This window comes from Scophthalmus maximus, chromosome 9, assembly GCF_022379125.1.
Source record: "Scophthalmus maximus strain ysfricsl-2021 chromosome 9, ASM2237912v1, whole genome shotgun sequence".
In the NCBI taxonomy this organism is placed as follows: Eukaryota; Metazoa; Chordata; class Actinopteri; order Pleuronectiformes; family Scophthalmidae; genus Scophthalmus; species Scophthalmus maximus.
Window position 1 is genome coordinate 3919097 of NC_061523.1, and position 22534 is coordinate 3941630.

Consider the following 22534-nt stretch of genomic DNA (forward strand, 5'->3'; position numbering starts at 1 on the left):
AAAAAGGTACGTATCATATCATCATGTCATAAAACTCTTGCAGGAAAAATAAAGTACATATAGTGTATACATAGTAGTAGTCTATACAAAACGCAGGCAGGATTTGCATCGCACCTCTGATGTTATCATGTCATCATGATTTGAGCCCCGTCCTGGGATGAGGAAACACTGATGAAAATACAAAGACCACACTTGCATTCCTACCTCATAATCCTTTCTTTGGGCCACTTTTTAATTTTTGTCAATCTATTTAGTGCTTTATTGAAGCACGACACTTTTTGTTTTGAGTGCTGCAATTAAAAAATTGCAGAACTCACAGTTATTGTTGGGAATTTGGACTAAGGATCTTGTATAATATGCACACCACTGCTTATCTGGATCACTGCCAGATCTTGGAGCTGTGAAAACGAGTATAGTTTCCTGCATAGATTTGTACACAGCAGGAGCCAAGATACAGTAAATGAAATCAAATGATAGATAGATAGATAGATATATCTAAGGCTCGAGGTCATGCAGGGATTTTAGAGGCAAATGCAGCCTTTTTTTCATCTCACTGACCATCTATAGTCCAGTATGTTGGGGGTTATACAACCACACAACTGCCAGCGCTCAGATCAGTTCTGCTACTCTGAGTCCCACCCAGAAAAAAAAAAGATTTTCTTTTTTCTTCTCAGGGTTGTTTCATTGACCCTGTTATTATGAACAACACCAAAGAGCAACTTGTAAATGCTTTCTAATTGCCCTGATGTGTACTTTAATTGCTAAAGTGTGCAGAACAATGTCTGGAGACCAGCTCCTTAATAACTGAAGTCCTTGACTGTGCTCTGCAGCCTTAGAGCCCAAAATTATGATTATCATCCACAATGTGATTACAATCTTCACTCTATTTTGCCAGGTATGGTGATGGAGTTCCAAGGTCATTTCCATCAATGTTTTTTGTTTTTTTTACCTCACAAATGCTGGCTACACAAATATTTTGAACTGGAATATTTCATAGTTTCATGACCTTGGAGAGTGTAAAAAAAACTCACTTGAATACTGTACGACATACTCTTGCATGTGTTATTCAGTGTGGGTGGTAACATTCTAAGGTCCTAGTTTTTGAGATTTCCATTCACTCCAAATCTATACAAATTATATACCACACTAGTTGGTTGAGGTCTTTGATGCAGTATAATCTGTGCTGATCAGCATGTTAACTTGTTAGCTTCATAGCCCTCGGATACTATACTATTAGTGTTTGAATTTTTAATTTCATTCATTTTTTATTCTACAGTGTGTTTCTTTTTTCTGGTATTGTCATAATTCAATTTATGTACAATCACTGCACATTTGATAAGGAACACCATACTCAAGCTTGGTAGTTCCTCCTTCTGCTGTCAAAACAACCTCAGTTCTTCTCATCAGACCAGGACCATGTTCTTCCATGTTCTTCCACTGCAGCCTCAGATTTCTGTTCTTGGCTGACAGGAGTGGAACCTGATGTGGACGTGTACTGTTGTAGACCATCCACCTTAAGCTTGGACATGTTGTGCATTCTGAGATGCATTTCTGCTCACCACAAGTGTGGTTATTTGGGTTATCGTTATCGTTATTTCTGTCAGCTCCAACCAGTCTGGCCATTCTCCTCTGGCCTTTTCATCATCCTATCTGCCGCTCACTGTATGTTTTGTTTGGTTTTCAGCACCATTCTGAGTTTTTACTCAGAATGGTGCTGAAAAAACCCAGTAAAAACTCCAGGGACTCTAGAAACATCCAAACCAGTCTGTCTGTCACCATCAATTACTCCAAGAACCAATCACTGAGATTACATTTTGTCCCCCTTCAGATAAAAATCTAATTTTAAATTGGAACAATGAAGGCCTCACCTTTCTTTACAGTAACTTTGCATTTAACACTACCTTTGTGAAACTTAGTCTGCCAGTGTAATGTTGATTCATCTTTCTTGGTATTTTATACACATTTAAAAAATGAGCACCACGATACATAATCTCACTGGCCATACATGCCATTATACCTTCCCTAATCCCACTGGAGGATTGTTTAAATTCCAGTTTAAGTCACTTATTTACTATTTTCACTTTGTGGTACATAATACCACTTTATATAAAGATATACATTTACATCCCTCTAGATGAGTCTTCAAGGGGTTGTTGAAGATTGAGGGATGGCCCTGGTGTCATTCAATTTGGCAGCTCATTCCACTATGGGGAACCACAAAGGAGATCAAGTCTTGACTGTGATGGAATGCAAAGGTGGTAATGCCAGATGACTATCCTTGAAGGAATGTTTTGGCCAAGATGGTGCATAAGCCTGTATGATGGAGTTCAAGTATACGGTGCAGAGTCAGAAGATGCTCTGTAGGTGAGCATTAGTGAAAAGAATTTGATTCTGGCAACCATGGGTAGCCAGGGGAGGTCGATGAGCAGTGGAGTGACATGTGCCCTTTTAGGGTGATTGAAGACCAAATGTGCTGCAGAATTCTGTAAGGGTTATAAGGTGTTTGAAGAAAGGCCTGCTAGAAGGATATTGCAGTTATAAAGGTGAGAAATAACATGGCATGCATCAAGAGCTGGGGGCCACACTGAGTCAGGTAAGGCCTGAATTTTTTCAATTTTGTATCGTGCAAAGCAGCGTGACCAGGAGTTAGATGAAAAAGCATAGTTGGTCATCAAACATGACCACCAGGTTTCTTAAAACGTTGAGCGATGAAGAGGCCATTTTGATGTTGATGTCATGCTGGGGTGGCTTAGAGTGCCTTCAGGTGGCTTTCCGGTTGCACAGAGGTCAGTCTTATGATCTGAAACCTTAAAACCATGGTATTTAAAGATTTGCACACATATAAATGCATATAGTATATACAAACACGATACACACAGTCCCTGACCTTTGTTCATGTAATATATCAAACCATGGAGAAATCCATTGTCTTTGAGGTAACATTTGACGGCCTTTCTCGTGAATTAGAAGACGTTCAACTGCTGGGCTAATTGTAACAAAACAGCATAATAGACTGTTTCCAGGATAGAGCAGTAACGTTCTGAACTTACTTGAACTTACTTGCAAAGGTGTCCCGGACAGCTCCCTGACCTTTATCGAAGAGAGTCAAGCGTTCCCTCTGACATTAGGAAATGTTATAGGTACTAAAACCAGAAAACTGAACAACTAAGATTTCTTTGTATTTTCTCCAGGAAGCAAGTGAAAATATTCCCCAGATTTTGGATAATTTGAGCAAAGAAGCATAATTTTGAAGACTAACACCATGTAAAATTGCAAAATATAAAGACAGCTCTAGAAAGGCAATCTATTCTCCGTTATTCTCTCTATGCTTCTTACCTATAAGTGTGGCCTCTCTAAATGTCAGTGATAAAATGACTTCTCTGAGGTCTTACATGGTGCTCTTTACTGCCAACTGGCACCATTGAAATCATATGACAACCTGTCGAGAGTGAAGATGGATCCTTCCACACTTGTGAACAAGCACACAGAGATTTATAGCAACAATGTCACCACGGATACCCATGGACAGGGCACCTGAATATAGATCAGTAATCACAGTCAACAGAGACACATTCGTGCACCCAATGACACCTCTGACGGCCTTTGACAGCTCTCAGAAGATGTGAATATCTTTTTTTCCAACCCTGAGAGGGTATTATTATCATCCCTATTACTGCCTACAGACCGCTCTGCCAATTCAGGAACATGGGAGATACGCCCCCACACGCATATTTACACCATTGTACACACACAATCACACACATGTTCATTTCCCAGGTGAATGGCTGACATTAGTGGCTAAGCCTCCCTGTGGCTTCCCGACCTTTATTGGCTGTCAGTGGCAGGTGACGAGCACCGAGACCACAGCTCTAATCAAGACTGGGACGTTTCCCTCTTGTCTTTCTGTCACTCTGAGGTGATTCATGATCCAATGTCTCCATTCAAAGTGCCCCAGTGTTGTCTCATTCCTTTTATCTTCGTTCTTTTGTGATCTTTTGGTTCTTTACCTTGCATACCTCATTTAACTGTCCATCCCGTGTCCCTGATACACAGACTAGAGAGATATAGGACTGAATGAATGGTCACTATCAGGGAGAATCAATGCAGCTGCTGTTCTATCTTTTAAATGAATTATCAACTCCAAAATTCTATCCTAAAGTAAGATTCACTTCTATTTACTTATTCATGTATGGGAAAAGCAAACAACAAAGCAAACAACAAAAAGATGAGGTAAAAAGACATTAGTCTAGTTTCCTTCAACTAAAGTTAAAACTAGTCTCAGCCAAAAAGGTTTGATGGGGAAAAAAAGTATATGTACAGAGCAATTTGAGTCTTTGTATGAAAGGGATAATAAATTGTTGATAAAAGTTAAAATTACGTTATACTCAGTTTTTGGTGATGGTTTTGCCAGAATGGTAGATAAAGATATATAAGAAGAAACTCACTGTACTACATTGGGTCGAATTAAACTTGCTTCGACCACATGCAAGCTCTGGTTGCTGATGGAGTCTGTTGGGGCCAGTTGAAATATCCAGAAAAGGGTATGAAGTCAATCCTTATGTTTATGTTCATGTCAAAGTAAAAAATTAACATTCAACTGATTTCTTGAAACATCTAGCCTTTTAATATTAAACTTTGAGTTCGAAATTACGAGTAAAGAAAATTAAGTATCGGAAGTTTGACGCTCTAGTAATTCTGGGCAACTCTTTAATGTCATCATTAATCTTAGTTGTGAACATTTCAGTTGTGATGCTTTAGTTTGCCCCCTTTCTAAAACCCCTGTTTTATAGTGCTCTGTATATATCTTTGTTTAGTGAGGGAACAGGTCTTTGTTGCCACCCTGGCTACAGGTCAATACACAAATTCGAACCTTGCTTTTTAAACCCCCTTAAAAGAACATGAATACTAATACGTTTATATAATACTTGTTATTAACATTTAAATATAGTACGGTTCCAAGATGGTCTGTTTAATTTTTATTTTATTGAGATACTCAGGGGATTTAATATTGTATCAGAAGCTGAGTAATCCTTACATCTTACATTTCCCATAATGCAAATTGAGAGCATTTTTGATTGGCGACGCCTTGCTTGGTAAATATCCATTTTTCAAAATCCATTTGCATGGTTTTTTTTGTAGCAACCTCCAGTGAAAAAAATGAATACACTTAGATAATCCTGAAGTGTTATTCTGTTTTTATTTTTTCCTGACTTTACAGAAAGCTCCCTCAATTGCCACATTACCTTTATACTGTTTTCCCAGTATTGAGTAATACTCCTCGGGACAAGTAACGTGAATCATACTCATGCGTGTGTAAAATCTGCAGTATGCCCCCTAAAACAATGAACACCTTTAAGTGGCCTCTCACATTTAATCATATATGAAGAAAGAAAAAAAACAACTCTATAATGTTCAGCCTTTTAATACTCGGATCTTCTTCAGATTTCAATTTAAATAAAAGTATTTTTAATAACTCCCGTCTAAAGCACACAAAATAACTTAAAAAAAAAGATTCTATACATAAATGTTCCTATTTGAATAAAAATCCAAGGCTTTATGGAATTAGTACATTTGGGAGTTAATGACTACACTGAACATTATGCATAAATTACAGTGGCATCATCAAGAGAGCTGGCTATATATGGAATAGTACAGTACGTTTTACTAACAGAATAATTGATATTGTCTTTGGAAGGGAATTTCAATACCAGTTAATCCCCATACATATGGTGACATATTAAAGCATGTGCCGACAGAGAACTGGCTCATCATGTGCTATTTACAGGCCACAAACTGAAGGCTTACACATAATTCTATAAATTATACTCACCGTCAGTACAGGGAATATCATGAAAGAAATTTACAATGAGGAGTTTAACTCCAAATTAACTCAATACATATGGATGTCTTGGAGGTGGAAATACACTATTGGGACTCGTGAGCTTGTGCCAACGCCACTGACTTCAGAAACAGGATAATTGATGATTCTAAACTGTGAATTTTAATGTAATGTAGCTTTTGGTGCATGGAGATAGAGCACACATTTAAGACTATATTACGAAATCTCGGATTCCCATAATCTAATTGGGGGCTTTAGCATAGGGAATATTACGGCACAAGATCAGTAGCACGCTGGGGCTATAACAAAAGGTTTCTAAGAACTCCCCGTACTCCCGGTTCCATTACCTTGGCACTCACTCTGGGATTCCCTGGTGCAAAAGCTTCCATTTCCCTGTTTCCCAAAACCACATTGGAGTGACAGCGTGCTCGTCTTCCCAACATGATGTGTGCCCCCAAATGGTTAGGGATCTTATATATTTTCCCCACATATTAGGAAATGTCACGCAGAGAATTCCCAAGTTTAGAGACCTTTTTCTTTTTGCCAAAAACACTCCCTGTCTATATTTGATAAAATCTGCGGGATGCCAGTGAATGGCCAGACCTCCTCACCATTATCAAGGGTTTGAGCGTTGGACCGATTGGTAGGAAACGCTCCATCAAATGTGACCCACTTAGCTGCTGGAGAGGCACCAAAGGACCACCGTGGCAATTATTTAAAGCTTTGCTTTATTATTCATAATTAGCAGACGCTGTACAACAGTGTGTGTGTGTGTGTGTGTGTGTGTGTGTCTGTGTGTTTCTCATAAAGGTTTCTTAATAACATGCCACCGCTATGCAGGAAAAATAATAGAGCATAACAATGTGAATACATATCTGTAAGTGCAAATGAGGTGTGTGCACATGTTCATTCACGTGTGCATGTTTTTGTGTGTATTTCACGATAAGGGTGTCTACTATTGTGTTTATGCGTGTGTGTGTTAGTGCCTGGGGGTGTGAATATTAATACAGTATGTATTATGGCATATAGTGGGGTATAGTGTAGTGTTTGTGTGTGTGTGTGTGTGTGTGATAGTGTGTTACTTGTGTGACAACTGTGTGTATGCCATGCATATTGGTGCAGGGCTATAAGTTTATGGCTGTATGGTGTAAAGACCGTTTTGCAAATCCCTCCATATTGTATTAAAATGCGGGATGCAGTGTGGGATAGTTTAGGACCAGTACAGCTGATGTCCAACACAGACAAATGGGACATGAATGAATGGGACAGACAGAAACAGCTCTGAATGATGTGATGCCTTCCTCCATTTGTACAACTCTCACAGCTGTCTGTCCCCTGTCCATTCATTCACACCCTGTTTCTCCGTTGGTCTCACTGTGCTGGACAGCAACTTTTTCCTTACTATCCCGCAATGAAATCCCACAACATGTGTCATTAGGTGTGTTCAGGATGGACCGGATCTGACTGTGTGAGATGCCGGCGAAAGCAGGTGTGGAGTATAAAATGACAGCTGACAAGTCTGACAGCTTCTACTTCCAGTAGTGCCTCAGTGAGCTGAAAAAAACTGCAGATGTCAAGTCTTTTTGGCACTTTTAGTTTAAGGGACAGTAAACGATTTTTAATTTTGACATTTTAGAATGCTTGTCTCTCTCTTTGTTGTTGTTGTGATTTTATTGCTCTGGCCGGGCCGCAATCCCGCAACCTCGGGTATGGGAGACCGACTTGTTAACCACTAGGCCAAAACCTCGGAGTTGCAGTGCCACCCGCTAGCACGTCTCTTAAGGTGTGGACGAGTAATGTTTACAAACTGTGCTCGCAAATTCTAGTTAGTTCTGGTCTCTTGTATTAATATCCTTAGGAAGCCTGTGCAATGATATTGCTTCCTGATTTTTCTCGTGTTGATGGTGAGCACTGGGGGCAAGGCTGAAGGCAGTGACTAAGTCCTGGCGCATCGGAAATAAAAAACATCCGCTGAATGCAGGCTGTGTGTATCTGTCTGTAAGTACCGTAAAAGTGTCAAAACGGTCAATAAACAGAGCCCCTAGACCTTATTTATTATGAAAAAAGCCAGGAAATCTCAATTATGAGATTGCTGACCTCTAGTGGCCGTGCAATTAACTACCGCCAGAGGTCTGCGATTGAAACGACCACATACGTCGTAATACTCTGATTCAAAAACGATCTATCTGGTCATGTTTTGGTGGAGGAGAATCTTGACATGGTGAGGTTGTGTGGCGCCTAAGAAATTCAGAAAAGGTTTTTTGCCATTGCGTTTGTAACCTTGACACTTATGTGTACCTGAATGTGTGTGTGTGCATGCATGGCTGTCTCTGCATATATACAGAACCTCTGTGAATGTTTGTGTTACCTTTCTACTTGTTTGTGCATACAGGTGCTTATGCATCATTTAAGATAAGATAAGATAATCCTTTATTCATCCCATAATGGGGAAATGTGGGTGTTACAGCAGCAAGGTTAATAACGGAGTATAAAAAAGCAATAGGATATGTACAAAATATAAAATATAATTATACAGACCAGTAATAATAATTGCACATAGAGCATAAAGGATTGCACAGTTGGTAATTGCATTTGTATGGATGCAGAGCATATGTACTTGCATTATTTTTTTACTGTGTGTGTGTGTGTGTGTGTGTGCATACTGAGTCCCTCTTCACCAGCTGCACCTTCAGAGCAGAACGCAGCAGCACAAGTCTCAATGGAGTTCACATTCAGACTTCCTCTTATGATTGTTTCCTCTGTTGTTTCTCAGGCCTCAGTAATTAGTGGCTGCATTAATGAGACGGATATCACAACTCCGACCACCACCACTCTAAATGATAAGAGGCTGATAAGTGTGTGTGTGTGGTATGTGATGATGTGTGTACGCATGATGGGGAACGAGTGCAGAGGCGATGAGAGGGTGTCATACGCGAAGCCTTGATGATCAAGTGCTGCGTAATTGAGTGAACTGTGTGTGAGAGAGAGGGAATGGGAAGAAGTGGGAGCTTGTGAGACACAGACTATGCTACAGTACGCACTGTGACGTTAAAGGAAACTGCCATATATATTCTAACATGGTCACACTACATCACCATGATTTTTTAATGTGCCTGTCTCGTCGCCTTCTATTTCAGCCTGCGATTACCCCAGGTTCGCCAAGTGCCTGTCAGATGAGATTTGCACGTGTGGGTGGTGAGAGCAACAACAACATGTTAGATGGAAATGTTCAGCGCTAAGCAAGAGGTTGTACATTGATGAAAAGATCAGGGTTGTTCCTCACACTACACAGATTTTCTGTAACAGCAGAGGCTGCTGACAACAACCACCTGTTTTCCATTTCTCTCTTTTTAAGGAATCACCACAAATACAGAACGGATAAACTTTGATTTAAGTATATATGTATATATATTAAGTATATTGAGTTTCTGAAAGACTGATTGACTTTTTTGAAAAAAAAGTCTGATGTTCGTAAACTAAACAAAGATGCTGACCTCAGTCAGACAACTCAGCAGCAGGACATGGTTAGAGTTCGGCGTCTAGCTCCGACATCATCCCTCCCCCAGATATGAGTACATAGAGATAATGGGGAGTGATGAGCAAATATCTGAAACCACCTGGGAGTCTGCAGGTGGATGCTGGGGTGGTGGGGCTGCATTTGTGCTGCCATCAATTACATCATTACTTTTTTGTGGCATTTTTTTCCAATGCCTTGTTTTAATATACATTAAGTATTTAGTATGAATAAATCATTTAAGTCATGTAAATCTCCAAAACCTTGCTGATCACTTTGGCAGTTTTTTTTTTGTGGGAGTGGTATTGATGACAACCATTACTCCAGGTTTGACAGCAAATAATTTGCTCGTGCACTGAGTAACCAAAGGCACTCGGGTCTATAGGTTTAGTCCACAGAATTGGCCCAGGCTAAGGTGAACAGAGGCCTCGCAAAATTCAGGACAGTCTCACATTACAAGCAGTTGTCCCGAATCCTGTCCTGATTGTGCCGAAAATTTAGACTGAGCCAGAGTTTTGATTAGTTATGGCCTTAATACAGTAAATCATGATCTTTGTGAAGCACTTTTTTTGTCAACTTGCACCCAGATCTGAATTGTTCCAGCAATTCGTATCCTGCATGAGTTCTGTAGGTAGTACCGCAAATTAACAAACAGCTACTGCGAGGGCGGTGTTATGAAGTTGTTGAATGAAAAATAACGGAGGAATATTAAAATATCGCTGACATGGAGTCAAAAAGCAGAAACTCTGCTGCAGGTACCGGGAAGAGTGGGGAGGGAAATACCACTCGATTACTGCTGCCTTACAAGATGCACACAAGGCGTTTTGTCTGGTATTTCACAGTGAAGGGTCAGGGAATGGTCTTTTCACACGTTTCATTTCCAGTGGAGATGAACATGAAGTGCAGGCGCGAGGACAGGGAAAGTGCAGGCAGCCACGTGAAGGAGTGATCCGACGTGTTCGCATGAAATTATCTTATGTTAAGGTTGTGATAATAATTTATACACTGGCCTACAAACAACACTGTCAGGTGTTTCGTTCCCTAATGGCAGACAGCTGAATTCACCCCCAACTGTTTAACTTTTCCGAATTTCACCCATTCTCATCTGGTCACCATAGCTCAGACTGGTACTGTCCCCTGGGATTTCTCCCAAATCTACTGAATCTACTGACTCCCAGTCCAACCAACTGGTTAGAGGTCTTTATTCAATCAGACAGCCCAAGGAATGTATTTAAAAGCAAGCAAGCGTTACCAGTTACTGGGGTTTGATTAGGGGTGTAATCATGTCACTTTCTTTACACAAAGGCAGTTGATGTAAACACTGACTCACATTTCATTTTCAAAAATATGTTTAAACCTGAAAACATTTTAATGGAAAGAAAATAGAAATAAGAGAAACAAGCCTGTCTCCTCTCTGTAGCACTCTATGATTGCTGTGTCAAAGACTGAAAAAATAAACTTTCTAAAGGGCTCTATGCTGAAATTTACCTTACTCAACATCATGTCATAAACATCTGGGTTAGTTTCCTTGAGGATGAGAAACATAAACCACAATCAAACGAGCAAAATAGACCCTGAGTAGTTCAGCTATATCGACTTATTATAGCAGTGTTGTAGCCGGTGCTGGATTTGCTTTCAGCAGTGCAAACACTGTTCACGAAAGAGCTGTTCTGAATTTTGCATTTGAGCACAGGGAACCAATTAGTATTTCCGAAATTATTAAGTGTGAGTTTCAGACCGGCTGTGGCTGTAACAGTCAGAAGGCACATCGCCAGTGCCTCATCGACACCCTGCTGGGAGAAGGTCAGCGTCCCAGTGTTCCCCGGGGCTGGGGTGGTGAAGGTGCTTGATGTCTGGGACAAAACAGCTCTGAGCCTGCCCACTGAGGGTTACCACAATAAAACAACAGGGCAAATAAGTTCCACTTTTGTCTCTGTCAAGATGCACTTTTCAACTCGCATTTTCTCTCAATGCGCCCTCGTTCCCTTGCCTCGCTCTTTTTTTTCAATTAAAAAATATGGAAACAGAGCTAGATCACAGATGGACAATGCACCTGCATCTTGTAATGTGCAGCGCTGCTCCATTGATCTACTTATAATAATATAATAATAAATTTCATTTATAAAGCACTTTTCATTGCTAAAAGCAATCTCACTTTGTTGCAGCAACAAGTTATGATAAACTGGCTACAACCCAGAGTACCGTCTTCTAATGTTAATATTTGATAATCAAAGTTCCATTTTGGTCTCCACCATCCACTCAGGAAAAAAGAAATCTGGCTTTTTTGCTACTATATGTACAACAGCTAGCTGCTGACTGTATTGTTCTGCTGTGTGGGTGCTGGGCAGACAATGGGCATCATGCAGAAACCGTTTGCACACACAAATGTGTTCTTAAATCATTCGTGCATGAGTGATTTAGGAGAACTTCCCACACTCACCAATTTTCTCGTATTTTACAATTTCTTTTTTTAAGTTTTACGAGTTGTCCAGACCTGTCGTAGGAGTTATGTGAATTGGTTTGCTTTTAATCAAACCAAAATTTCCACTTATGAGTCTTTTTTTCATCACTTTGAAGCAATTATGCATGTTTAATTTAAATAAAATAAAATATATATATATATATATTTATTTTTTTTCATTCATTTCTTTACCTCGTTATGTTGCCACTATTCTGTAATGGCCAGGGGAGTGAAAATATTTGGCAGTTGGCATGTTGCGCACAGAGTTGTTGGCTTAACATGTCAGTTGTTTATCGTCACCGAGCACTCTATTTTCACATAATTTATCTTAAGCTCTCTCAAATTAGCTCATGACATCTTAGTCAACCTGCAGACGAGACAGGAGCATCATACAACAATCGTCATATGCGCACTCGTGCCGTGGTAAAGCGCACAGTTGGTGGCGTGGAGGGGCCTAAACACAGTTGGGGTAAACTGCGCTTGGAGGAACGCCACCAACCCTGACTTCTGAGTTCCGAGCTCCAAGTGCTGAGATGTAATGGAATGCAGCATGAGTTACTGGTACCCACTGTTAACACTGAACTCTACAATCGTTATACACAATATACGCACACAAAACAAGCTGCAATACATTGCAAGATTCTTATTAACAATATAAATACTAGTGATGATGATGAAGGTCAAGAAGTAGCTAAACTGTCGGTTTGAAGTAGTTGGAAATGCATTCGCAATGGCTTTTGCAACAAGTAGTTCCTTCGCTCTTAATATAATTAAAAAATTATAATTATGTACAGCCTTGTACGTTTGCCTTTTTTCCCCATTTTCCAATACTTCTTTACCATAAAATTAAACATTTTATGGTAATGATTCATCTCGTAGCTTATTGGCTTGGTTCCAAGCTTAAAACTCTTTAAATCAGGATTTTATGAAATGTCATAGGAGTAAATGAATGGGAAATTCACTTCCTGAACCAGAGCCGTAGAAAAAGTTGGCGGTCACTGTTGCGCTTTATGGGTAGCAGAATTGCACCCTTACAGACATGCTGTTTCCCTGTCTTCAAAGCAGTGTGCAGGTTCAACGCTATAATATTAGATCCATTGTTTAACATCCTGAAAAGGAGGTTTGTAATAGCGTTAAAGAAATCTGAAAATCCCTGGTTAGCACTAATGCTTTGCAGCACCCTAGGGCATTATTGTGTAGGGTTATGGTCTCCTTCCACCACAGTCCAAGAACTACAGATTTTGGTGAACTGGATACTCTTCAGTGCGAATGCGCTCGTATGTCTATACAAATGTGTTTGCCTCGTGGTGACATGTGCGGGGGTCTAACTCGCAGTGCACTATGTGGAAGGCTCCAGCCACGTGTGACCCTGCAGACGTAGCAGGTCACTGCATCTGTCCTAGCATGTTGCCTGCAATGAAGAAGCTGCCTACTGAAAACAGTGAAGTCATGGCATTTGTGCTCGTCAGAAATGTGTGCAAAAAATTTGGGGTTAAAATGCATGAAAATTCAAAATATTTTTTTAAATAAATCAATGTGGTCAATGTTGTGTCTTAATAAGCAGGGAGGGGAACGTTGTCCCACATCCTAGCTTTGATTTAGGCAACAATTCTTGCTTTGTGTTTTAACACCTTGCCTATAGTGCAATGTTTTAAGCATATTGTCACTGCTTGTTTTACTCACCCTCTTCTGCCTTATTTTTTTGTCTCCTCTTACCTCCATCGCTCTTAGCAACACAGGGCTCCACTGGCTCCTCTCAAAAAAAATTCCCCTCTAACTCTCCTAAAGTTGCGTGGAATAAATTGGAAAAAATACTTTTTGACATGTTGAGTAATGCATCAAATTGTATTCTCTTTCGCCCAGCACCCTGACTATTCTATTTCATCTGCAAGCCTTCCCCACACAAATGGATTGCTTCCATAATGCTCTCTTTATCAGGCTGACTGAGTAAGTGCTGCCGTTTCATGTAAGCAGGGGAAGACCAACATCCGCACCCAAAATTCTGTCTTTCAAAAACAAATGTGCGTGCCAAAGCCCCTATTACACACACACACACAGTGGCAAGAAGAAGTAAGTGGACCATTTGTGATCTGCATTTCTGAATAAATACGTTTAATCCATTAAGAAGTTCTTTAGAGCTAGATGCAATGTAAGTGAATGGCATCTTATTTTGTTGTAGACACATGAATGGTGAAATGCATTGTGATTTGATTAAACAAGGCCATATGCATTGTGGGAATAATATTAAGTGTGCTTTTTCAGTGCTTTTCAGTTGCAAAAGTCACTATTCACTCCAGGTCTGACAGCCTGAGTGAGGGGATGAACTGGATGAAAACAACAAAGACGACGACTTAGAAGATTCAGACACAGACTTCAATGTACTTGCTGAGTCGCCGGCCGTGGCTCAGGGTGAGAAATGTGTGTGAGGAGTGGGGAGGAGGAAGATTTAGGGCGAGTTTGTCAGAGCCAGTAGTGAAGAGTGACCTGATACAATGCCATAAGGTCACTAAAACTTTCATTTCTCAGCTTCTGAAGCAGATAGAAATAAGGAATCAAAACCACTTGACTGTTAAGTGTGAAGGAGCAGTACCCAAATGTAGATTAAAAAAAACTATTAAAAAAAATGTATTAAAGAAGACAAAAAGAGACATACAGTCTTTCAGGTAGTAATTTTTAAAAAACACTGTAGATTAAAAAAAAATTTAAATGAAAAAAAAAAACAGGGAACAAGGCACAACATCAGAACAGGCATCATGGACTAGAACCAGACAGGACAGGTTGGAGCAATAATGACAGACGGACTGACAGACGACTGGGAGCGCAAAGACTACATACACCAGGGGTGAGGGCCGAATTGTCAAATTGGCATAGGAAGTTTCCTAAATCTTGAAGTGACCCAGAAGTATTTGATCAGCAGCCATGATAAGACGTGTTAAAATTCTCTAAATGCTTATAAAGGAGCTTCAATGCTTCCTTTCCTATCTCATTTAGCATGGGGTACACTGGACCTTCCTATGTGAGAGTAAGGAGATATAGATGCCCCAGAATTCATTGCGGCAGCGATATTTAACGTGACGCGCCATGAACGAACGTTAACGATTCAAAGTAGAAGTAGAAGAGTGTGAATATGACCCAGATGTGATGCACGTTATCATGTAAGTTACTGTTACATAATGATTAATTTAGATCTGATGTCACAAGGTGGTAAAACACACTGAAACATGCTGATGGAGCCGCTGCGTTTTTTGTAGTTCATCTTCTGAAATTTTGTTTCACCACGGCAGACGCACATCAATAATATCCGCCGTCACGTGATGACGTAGTATAGTGACAGTCGAATCATTTCTCTAAGCACTATTGTCGGCCTTCCTTAGTCCTATGAGTCCTCTTTTACACCTTTCTTTGACCTGATGACGTGTTCCACTGAGGTCAAGAAATAGTAGATAGGAATAGTAAATAGGAAGGACAATTCGACCTCACCCCAGGGAAGATTGGACACAGGTGAGAAACATCAGGAGCAGGTGTGGACAGTCACAGGGAAACACAAGAAAACGTAAAGTGACAGACCAGAGACAGGGAACCAGGAACTACAGACACCAGGTACATGACTTCAAAATAAAACAGGAAATGACAAACTCATAGATAAACAAACACAGGGGATAACAAAGGTAACTTAACTAAAACCTAAACACAAGGGAAACTACAGAATATAATCATAAAAGCAAACACAAAGTAACAAACTAGTCCACAACCAAAATACTTTAAAGTTCAATTGTTCATGGGGGCAGAATCATGACATTGACAGCTTCAACATTGGCTTTTAATGTGAATCATTGTAGACATTGAGCACTTTGGTAAGCACGTCCATTGGCACAATGGATATTTCATTCAAACCTTGAAAGTGTCGGTTGGAAAAAAATCCTAATGGCATGAACAAAAGCTAACTGGTGTCAGGAGTTAGAAAACCTAGTCCCCAGTCAATGAAACCAGATTGGATGTGTGTTAGAGCTATTTTAAGACATTTTTAAAAAAGAAAACATTTTTGTGCATGCAAATCAAATTGTTGATGAAAAATAATGAAGTAATCTCAGTCCTCCAAACAGACAAAGCAGAATGACCAGCGAGACAGGACACTGCTAGCGATGAGTCAGACAATCCATAGGAAGATCATGGCACATGGTAGCCATGGCAGGAGACCACAGAGGAAACCCCCTGAAATTTGCCAAGCTGAAGACGCAGAAAATGTATTGTTGACTGATGACACTAAAGTAGAATTGTTGTTTGGAAGAACATGCAGCAATGCGCAGGGTACAAAAGGGCAAAACATACAAACATGAAAAAATTTATTTGAGGCTTCGCTGCTTCGGGGCCTGGACTGCTAGGATCCGTCCCTGCAAAGGACTTTTTTTTAATGCTGTGTGTTTAATCCTTTGTGTGTGTGGCAGTGGGCATGGTCTTCCTGAGTTCCTCGCTGGGCTGCACACCGGTCCCTGTTATCTCCTGCATTTAGGCTGTGACTCTCCAACTACAAGCCGCCAGATTGTTTTGTTTCGACCGTGGTTAAACAATCTGCCTGTTTCTGCCATGACTTTGTTTTGATCTTGTTCAGTGATTTTCCCAAAGCTAATTTTGCCTTCTCTGATCATTTTGCTCAGTTTCTGAGGCAGGCAGTGCCAGGTTTAAGCAGGCCAGTCCTGGAATTCAGCCCTAGCCTGGAACTCAGTCATGAAACCATTGGCACTATTGCAGAACTCACGCTACCTTGCTCCTGCTCCTCTGCATGCCTTGCTACGTCGCCACCCTCAATCCTCACCCTCTCTTACTTGAAAGAATATTAAATCTGTAATAACTTTCATTGAGTCTGGTCGTCTGCATTTTGGGTCCAAATTCGAGCTCAGCCCTTAACTCCTTTAATTACAAAAACAGACAAATTGCGCCCACTGAAATATCAGTCATGAGTTGACATCATGATGATCACTGCCTGCTATCATCATGTGATGCAAGTAACCAATGCATGGGGGGGTTGTAATGTACTGTAAATACCTTGGGGTTGGGGGTCGCCTTGATTGCCAGGGATGGCTCTGTTCACCTGTGTCCACTTACATGTACCTCACTTGTGTATTTAGACTCAGTGCTCCTCAGTCTTCTATTCCAGTTTTCCTGTCTCCAGTTATTTGTCCTGGTTCCTGAATCATTAAATTTGTTTTGCTGCCTGCGGTTAAAGTTTGGATTTTCCTAAGTTTCCACTTCTCTTCCACCCTGCCAACGACACTTAAAGCCTGTTCCACTGTTAAATATTGTCATCTGTACCACTAGCCTTTGTCTAATGTCATATCTTTGACCCATGACGTCTATCACAAAATGACCTCAAACTAAGAAACCTGTTGGAGTGTCTCCGTCAGAGCCCAGATCTTAAACCTTGAGACACTGTGAAACGACCTTTACAGAGCCACAGAACCTGCAGAGCTCAAGCAAGTCTGTACGAGGAATAGTCCAGAATTCCTCCATTGTGCAGTTCTGATCCACAGCTACCAGATAAACATTCAATAATGCATGATCTTCTTGCCATTGTACACGAGGCATGCATTTTAGTATGTGTCTGCATGTGGAGTGTGCACAACCCAGTTACAGTACACTGTTTATGGAATGTAGTGCTTGTATATTAAACTGAGATTAAACCAAAGGTCTACTCAGAAGTTAGACCCAACACACACACACACACACACACACACACACACAATGCCTTATCTAACCCTTTACCCTAATGTAACTAAATGCTTAACCACACCCCTTTGACCTTAATCCAAGTCTAAAACCTCAAACAACCCCTTTGGAGTTCTGAGGACCAACCAAAATGTCCTCACAAGAAATATGTCCACACAACCATACACGCATAACACGCCAAGTCTAAGCTTCAAAGTCTGCACCAAATAATGCTCACACCGCCTCTGACAAGAACGACATGCCAATTCTCCCTCACACCACAGGCTCCGTCATTCGCACATACACATGTACCAGTAAACACACACACTTCCCACATGGGCGCACATCATCTCTCCTCCGTCAAACACCCAATGCACATTTAAATGGGCTTAAAGGCTTTGTGTGTCATGTTATCCTCCCCTGCTGTGATCTACTTCACAGGCTGAGCCTGCTCGCCAAGTTCATGAAGACAGTGATGATGCACTTTATGCTTGCACTGCTTGTGTGTGTGCGTGCGTGTGTGTGTGAAAAACACTGTGTGACATATTCAGAAGCTTAGCTGTCTAGTGGAGAGGCCTGTTCACCAAGGACATATACAAATATTAATATGCAGCGTTCGATATGAATCGATTTGAATGAGCAAGTGGAAAACCATGATTTGTTTTTTTGCGGTTTAAGGGCACTGAAAAAGTAAACAAAATATTTACCACAATGCATTTCACCTTTTTTAGGTGTACTTAAGTGAATCGCAATGCATTTAATCAGGCATGTGTCTTGAAAATAACGCAATTATATGAATCACAGTTAGTCGCATCTGCCTCTGAAGGACTTCTGGTCTAAATGGATCTAAACTAATTTTTACAAAAATGCAGATCATTACAAATGGTCCACTCCTTTCTTGCCACTGTGTGCGTGCCTGCTTGTTAATTTTGGACACAAGAAGTTTCACTAGCGTACAACTTAGGTTTTCTGTATATCTATCATCATTCCTACTAATTGATGTTGAGTGTTTTGTATTGTGTTTGTCTACGGTCTCACAACCATTTTCTTTGTTCTTAATGAGAACCTTATCCAACTACAGAGCCTCCTGTGTTTTTATTGCATTTTGTACATTTGGAAGTAATTCTCCTGCACTCTGGCAGAGTTGAAAATTGCTGGTGTCAAAATCTGCATCAGCGCCTGCTTAGGTCGAATGTTTTGCTGCTTTTTTCCACATCTAGTAATTCGTCTTGAGCACCATTTGTTACACTACGCTTTTGTTTCCAAATGCAGGTGCAAATGATGCAACAACTGAATTCTTTCCCTGGAGTATTTTCATGTAACCAAATGTCCAAACAATATGACGTACTAAAGATCACCACAGTCAACACAAAGATGTGACAAAAGAATAGACAAACACATCGACCCCTAAAAATGACAAAAAAAAAAGGACTTCAGGTTTGATTTTATTCTGGATGACTTAATTTACACTGCAAATTACAATTTGATTTAAAAATAAAATCTGAAGAATAATGTTGCGTTTACACCAAATGCAAAGCACATTTTTGTGCTGTGTTACACGACAAGATGGGGTCTGGGAGTAGGAGGTTTCTGAAGCTATTCAACAAGCACCTCTGAAAGACATACTGACCCAACCAACACAGCTTCAACTGTTGGCGAACGGATGCGAAACCAGGGATCTTAGTGTAGGTTAAGAAGGATGAAAAAATAAAAATTTGTGAAATCTAGATAAATGTGTGCTTTCAGAGATAAGTGTAAATAGAACTGAAATGAAAAGGAACTTAATAAAATCAATGAAGTTACGGAACACCGCAGCAGTCAGTATTGGTTATCTGGGTTTAGATCAATTGTAACGAACGATACACAGTGGAACTGGACCCAAATGCAAGACACCACACAGGATCAAAAATAACGCGATTTAATGTTCAATATTATGTACGGTGCACGAGGGGCGGGGGGTGGCGTGTCCGGGGTCTCAGTGGTGAGAGGTGGTGGTGGTGAGCTCTCCAGAGCATGCAGAGTGATTCCCAAAGTCCCAGTTCAATACGTGGCGTTCCTCCACGTGGCGATGGCGTCTTCCGAGGGAACAAACAAATCCAACACAGAGCAGGCAGGTGAGAAGCAAGCAGGCAGGCTGGCAGGCAGGTGGAATGGTTGAGGCAAGCAACGACGGAAAACTACAATAAAGGAACACAAGGAAGGGTTAGCTACACAAGCTAAGGACACAGGAGATAAGACAGAGATAATGGGAGCCAGGATCACAACTAAGATACCGCTCTTGCTGACTGGACGATCTGGCGACGAGTTGATCTCAGGCCGGTCTTCTTATACTGAGGGGGAATGATTGGTGATGATCTCGAACTGTCGCCACCTGCAGGGAGAAGCCACGCCAACCAACACAGAGCAGGGGAGAAGCATGCAGGAACAGGCACAGGGGGAAAACAAACAATGAAACAAAAAAGGGGAGAGGAGGGCTGCCATGATACCATCAATGCCTTATTGTATAGGATTTTGGCATCAGTCCAAAACTATAAAATTAGGTAGTAAAGGCAACCACCGTTTACAACCAATCCAAGTAATGCTAATTTAAAGATGCTGAAGTAACTGAGTCTACGTTTGAAATTTTTTCTATGTTCCCTCTGGTTCTGGATAAACAATGAACCCTGCCTAGCCTACCCTGGAGGCTGATTCCAGATGGGGATATTGTGCCCTGGTGTACCACTGCTTTATAGAATTAGATAAAAAGGCACAGCGTTTGTCCACAATGATTAAAGACTGATCTTTGATCCACTGCGTCTTCTGTTTTCTCTACAAAGACATCAGCAAACCGTTCGCTTACTACAGAGTGCAGATGATTGATGCAGTCAAAACAATAAGCCAGTAGAATGGATGTAAACAGCATTTCAATTGACTATAATATAAAGCAAAATGTATCAAATGCAACGAAGACCCTTCAGTTCTGCTTGTAGAGATAATCACATTTTCCATGGGACGTTTGCAAATTTTTTAACGGATTCCATTTGGGAAGAGAGAGACCTTTTTAACATTGGTTAATGATGAAACATCTTTTAGTGTTTTCAAGGCTGCTTTCCATCTCTTTCTCTCTCTCTCACACACACACACACACAGTAATCTAACAGAGCTCTTAGTTCAAATTGTTATTGTGCATTTTTATGATAATGCCTTACCCATTTTTCCCCCCAATACGACAGCATGACATTTCTTGTGCTGCATATTTTCAGACCCCTGTTGATTTCGGGTTAAGACATATTTAGTTTGCCTCATCAAAATCCCTCCCGAACGAGATGATTGGAAATGAAATTCGCGGCAAATGGGATACAGGATAAAGCTCTATTTTTATTTTGGCAGGAAATCAATTCTTTGGCCTATGAAAGCTTACTTATCATTGAACACTGTATATATGGCGCGGTTTCCAAGGCCCCGTTCACCCATTATTGACAATGTTACAGCATCACAAGTAGATCAGCTTACACCTAGCATTAGTGTGTGTCACAAAATGACTCAACCACAGAACTTACATCTCTGCTCTACTGCAAATAAACTCACATACTTCTGCTTATACAGAGGATGCTTGTTGTGTAGGCAGTACTTCATTGTGGCCAAAGACTCTTCTTCTTCATTCTCGTACATGCTGCTAAAAGAATGTGGCCTACACCACCTCACCACCAATGTGGTCAACGTGTCCTCGATGTTTCCTCAATGATAAGGATTTAGCGGGCAGGGAAGAAACCTCCGAAGTCTGAGCAGGAGGGATTATTGTGCCCTTGACGTCATCAGCTGAATTTGAAACACGTCATTAAACTTAAACTCTGATCTTCAAACCACTCATCCGTCTGCTTGACACCTAAAGGGCCAGCCAGTGACTGTATGAAATGACAACGTGAAAACAGTCTGAAAGTGTGAGGGGCCTCTTAAAAGGGGTTGTGCTGGAAAAAAATCTGTGTTTTTCAACTCAGCCCTGGCTACGTAAATCCACAATATGAATTCAGTTTGTCAAACTCAGTCGACGACAACTTAAGAGACGTGTTAGCAGGTGGTGCTGCAACTCAGGGCTTTTGGTTTAGTGGTTAGCAAGTCGTTAGGAGATATTCACAGTTTTTTAAAAAACGTGTGTTATTTTAGAATTGCTTCTTTAAAGGGAAGAACACAGAGAATTGTCAGCTGACTGCACAGCTCCCTTTGGATTTATGGATCGTTGTAGGGAGATTAAGCTCCATGTTTAAAGGAGACATATTGTAACGGACTGGGGGTTATGGAGCTGTTATGTAATATTAATCCAAGTGAAATGTTGATGTTAACGCAGTTGCTAAAGTTCCTTGATGTCAGTGAACCTGTTTGAGGAGCCTTTCAGTCAGTCAGTTAGTCTGCCTACAACGGAGTTGTGTGGAAGAGTGGGTGTGTTCAAGGTTGGTAGAGACGTCTGGTGGGAATGAGAGAGAGGCTTCCGGGATGAGAGCTCAGTTTGGAGGTGCTCGGTTTATTGTTTTGGTGTTGGCTTAGCCCACAGTAGCCTGTGTTCAATAACCCAATAAAGAACGTGGAAAACCAGCTAAACTCTCAGCGTTATTTGAGGGTCGCTACAACATCGTGCTTTTTTTCAGATTTCCCCTTTCCTGTAGTGTGTTATACAATTTTTTTGTCTACATTAAAGGCCAGCAAAGTTAAAAAGCCCAAAGTCCATGGTAAAGGGAGCTCCTCTCCGCGAGAAACTCTATTTGAAACACTTGGTTTCAAACAGAGGCTGGAAAGAGGAGCTGCATGAATGGACAGTATGAGGAAACTGATGTGTTTACTGAACATTGGAGCATGTAAAAAGCATAATATGTGATCATAATATGTCTCCTTTAACTGTGTGACTCACACAGATTTGATATTTTTGTTCCCTCTCTCCGCTCTCATCGGGCCGATTCTACGTGCTCAGCACCAAACAGCTGACAGACAATGAGTGACTGGCTAAGCATAGTGGAACATTTACTAACAAAGAGCCAGATACTTC